Below are 5,210 nucleotides of genomic sequence, written 5' to 3' on the forward strand. Positions count from 1 at the left end.
AAGGTGATTTCTCCTGAGCTTACATCTATACGAGCATAGCAAGTGGCCAAGAATGGTCTACCAAGTATCAAAGAGCCATGGGGCTCATTCTCTCCCATCTTACAAACTATAAAATCGACATGCACAATAAATTTTCCTATTTTTACTAACACGTCCTCCGCTAAGCCTTCCGGATACCGTGTGGTTCCGTCGGCCAGGAGAAGCGTCAGCCTTGTCGGTTTTAGACTTGATCGAAGCTCTAAGATCGGCTAGAGCGCTTGGAAAATTCAATTCTTTTATAGAACAAGGAATTACCAAAGCTCCTGGGTCACCCTTCTTTACGGGGTAACCCGTGGTCATGCAAGCCGATGACTCTTTACTCAAACAAGAATAATTATCACAATCATAATCTTCAAACAATTCACGACATTGCTTATCATTAAAGAATTTTTGAATAAAAGCATTAAATGTACCTTTCCTTGCCGTTTCCTTTTCCTTTGAAGTTTCAGTTTTGCTTTGTTGCAACTCATTCTTTTCAGTTTGATCACAAGAGGTGATTTTGCCTTCATTTTTCTTCATTGAGATTCTACAAGAGGCGTTTGCTGTGTTTGATTAAAGGCTTGGGCTACAAGAGGTAGTCTCTTTGGTCTTTCCTTCTTTGTTGCATTGGCATATTCCACATATTATATCCATTGGATCGCATCCTTCGTGCTTTTCTTCTGTTGCTTCAATTGCATTAACTCTCTCCTTGGGATTATTTTCTGTGTTACTGGGAAGTTGTCCATAATGTCTTTCGGGCATCATCTTGAACATTTGAGATATTTGATTTTCGATTGTCTTGAGAGTGGCTTTTGAATCTTGTCTTAGACTCGAGATTTCCTGTCTGATTTCTTGTTAATTTCTTGCTTTAGATTGGCTCGATCATTCTTCAATTCAATAATTGTTCTTGTGAGTCTTTCATCCACTTCTCTTATATCGTCTCTTCTTTGTTGGGTGTAATCTAGTTGAGAGTTGTACTGAGGCCTAAATTGGGTTATTTGGCCTCCATTGCCTTGATTCTGACCATACATAAGTCTCCCTTTGTCATTCTGTCAATAGGTAGGTTTGTTTCCATAGTTGTATTGCGCTCGTGTTTGAAATCCTTCATTGTTGTTGTTGTTCCATCCCTCACCCTGTTTCCAATTGTTGTTTGTCTTTGATTTCCTCCATAAGGATAATAATCGGGATTCCTTTGATAATCAACCACCTCAACATACTCAGCTGCAGATGGTGATGTGCATATGTTAGTGTCGTGCGGTCCTCCGCAGATATTGCAATATAATGCTAAGGCCATGCAAGGTTTCGGTTTTCCTTCCATCTTTTCTATCATTGCTTGTAGTTTCTAGATCTCATGATTCATCGCTTCGATTTTGCTTCCCTTGCCACATGACTATTGATCTCGTACATGTCACCATGTTCTCCTCTTCGGTCATACCAACATGAAGTATTCTTTGATATCTTTTCTATTAACTCTTCCGCTTCCGGTAATGCTAAGGAGACGAAAGCACCGCTTGAAGATGAGTCAAGGAGCATCTTTCCTTCGTCAGTCAGGCCTCCATAGAGACAGAGAATTGGCTCTTTTGCCATTTTCCTTCCCAGGTTTGCTTGGTTGAGAGTGACGAGAGAGATAAAGAATGGAATAGAGAGGCAGAGAGAAAATAGAGGGATGAATCGGCTCCTAAAAGGATTTCTTCATATATATACAATATCCCTATTTGGTAGGGTTACTAAAATGGGTAATGGACTAGGCTATAAATGGTAGGTGGGTCAAATAAAAGCTTGGGCTCATATAATTTAGACTCAAGACTAATCATAGTCTTATACATATACATAATTATGGGCTTAGTGTAGTTCTAGAAAATGTAAATCATTTGGGCTCTAAAATAATTACTAATACGAGAATAACCCCTTTATAAAATATTTATAGCTAAATATTTAATATTAGGAAAGTGCGGGGTGTCACACCTACTACTACACACTGGGAACAACTCAAACACGTTCTAAGGTATGTTAAGGGAACTCTCTCTATGGGCCTGCTTCTGAGGAAGTCCATTTCAAGCGACCTACATGCGTTTTCTAACTATGACTGGGCTGGTTGTCCTAAAGACAAGAAGTCCACCAATGGGTATGTTGTTTTCCTTGGGACGAATCTAGTGTCCTGGGTGTGCAAGAAACAAAGGATTGTTGCTAAATCCTCTACTGAGGTTGAGTACAAAGCCCTAGCAGATGTGTGTGTTGAGGTTCTATAGATACTCTCCCTACTGCATGAGATAGAAGTCTCTCCCTTGCTAGTGCCTAAGCTTTGGTGTCACAATCTTGGTGCAACATACATGTGTGTTAATCTAATTTTCCATGCCCGTACAAGGCATGTGGATATTAATTATCACTTTGTGAGAGACACAGTTGCTGTAGGAGATATCCAGGTGAATTTTATTTCCACCAAAGACCAGATTGCAGACATCTTTACTAAACCTCTCGCAAGGCCCAGGTTTTCTTTCTTGAGGGACAAGCTGCAGGTTATTACCATACCCTCCGCTTGAGGGGGAGTATTAGGACTCTACATATTTGAGTTACACTATAAGTCTATGTTCTAATCTGACTATAACTCTCCTTCTATATATACATTTGTAACATGTACAATTGCGATTGAGTTGTTTAATGCAACTAAAATAGTTCTCATCAGCACAATTGATGAAATTGGTTGGATCGATTATGTTTTTAGATGTTTCCCTTGCTTGAATTAGAGTAAATAATTGTCCAATTACCCGTGCAATGCATGGATAAAAATTTTATATTATATATTTAGATAATAAAAATAAAGATAAAATTATTTAAAATTTTATAATATTGAACGTGTACATTTATTTGATTATAAGATTAATGTAAAAGTATTACTCAATTAATTGAATAATATATGACTTGTTTGTCTACAATTATCTTAAAAAGATCGATATGTAATATAACTTATATAATTATATTATTACTAAAATAAATAATGGAAAAATGAGAAATAATTTAATGATAATTATTATAAAAATAAAATCAATGATCAATGTTTAGCTTAATTACCATAATAATTATTAGGCAATTATTATTAGTCAATTACACATCTACACTAATATATGTGCAATTATACTTTTATACCTTAAGTATATTCATTTTCATCATATCGCATTTAGTTTTTTTCTTCCTCCTCCATATTTGAATGAATTAATTGTAATTATTATAAAAATCTAACAACCCATGTTTAATTGTAATTGTACTAATATTTGTGAAATTATGAAATTAATTAACATAATAATTATTAGTCAATTATACAAATATCTGTGTAATTAATTTCTTAATTACCATAATAATTATTAGGTAATTATACTAATATTGTGAAATTATACTTTTATACCATGTTTATTTGTAATTTACTAATATTCATGTAATTAGTAGCTTAATTAACATAATAGTTATTAAATTTTATATAGTAATAGTTTGGGCGGAAAATTGCAAAAGTAGGATTTTGTTTTTATTAGTAGTAAGTATAGATATTGATAGATTTATAATAAAAATAATTACATTTAGAAATTAAAAAATTAGTATTTAAATTTTGTATGATTAATTTAGTGCATAAGTATATGTATGTATGTATGTATGTATTTAAAAAAATCCTACATATTTATGAACACATATTTTGTTAATTTTATAATTTTATTTTCTTAATTATATTTCTTATTTTTGTAATTATAATTAAGAAAACTACATGTACAAATTAAAAGAATGTAATTATTAAAATTGTATTAATTAATATAGTCCGTAACTATATTGAGCATAAATTATTAAAACTGTGAATCATTACCATTATTTTGAGTACAATTCATTCTTTAATATAATTTTAGTTATTTTATGATAATATGAGTATAAATCATTACTATATTATGACTATAAATCATTACAACTATAAATCATTATCTCTATTTTAAGCTTAAACCAATACAAATATTAATCTACTGTAATTTAAATATAAGACTGAAAATATATACAATTAAATTTGAAACAAATAAAATTATTTCAATTTTAAAATTTTTAATCTACAATATGAATATATTAAATTAAATAAAACACTTCAATTCTATCTAATTAGAATAAATTTCACATACCAATTTCTTACTTGAAATTTTCATTTTATTTTATTAGAATATAAAATTACACATACATAAAATATGTTAGTAATATGCATAATCTAAATATATTGTAGAAGATAATTATTACTATTATTTTATTTATCTAAGTAAATAAATAAAAAAAATACAATAAATAAATGAATAAATACAAAGCCCAATGACATAGACCTATATATATATATATATATATATATATATATATATATATATATATATATATATATATATATATATATATATATATATATATATATATATAGAGAGAGAGAGAGAGAGAGAGAGAGAGAGAGTCATGATCAGGTGTGGCCGTGCTCTCCCGTGCGGCCGTGCGGTTCACACCACTCAATGCTACGAAATACACCACTCAATGTTAAGAAACACACCACACAAATATGCACTGTGGTGTGTTTCTTAACATTGTGGTGTGTTTCATTGTGGTTCATTGTGGTGTGTTTCTTAACATTGAGTGGTGTATTTCGTAACATTGAGTGCTGTGTGACCGCACAGCCGCACGGGAGAGCACGGCCACACTTGAAATTATTTATATATATATATATATATATCAACTCATTACAACTGTCTTTGACAAAAAAATTTAACAAAGATCATCTCAATCCTATAATCTTAACATCTCATACAGTCGAATCAATCGTACCTTTATTGTCTAAACGGTACATAAGGCATTTATTTTATTGAGTAAAACAGAAATATGAGGCATTATGGGTATTTTTTTTTAAATATGTGGCTGAAAAAAAAAGCAAGAAATACAATGAAAAATGAGAAATTATGGTAAGGTAATTTTTTTAAATGTATGATTTATATATTAGTCTCTAAATCAACTACATACAAATTATATTAGGAAAAGTATTTAAAAGATGGCTTAATAATTACAGTACATTAATGCTAAAAAATTATTCTTCAGTTATAATTATAATAATATTATACTTTAAGTATATATGCATATACATGATTATGATTATGATTATATATATATATATATATATATATATATATATATAT

Source organism: Ipomoea triloba, chromosome 4, assembly GCF_003576645.1.
Source record: "Ipomoea triloba cultivar NCNSP0323 chromosome 4, ASM357664v1".
Classification (NCBI taxonomy): Eukaryota; Viridiplantae; Streptophyta; class Magnoliopsida; order Solanales; family Convolvulaceae; genus Ipomoea; species Ipomoea triloba.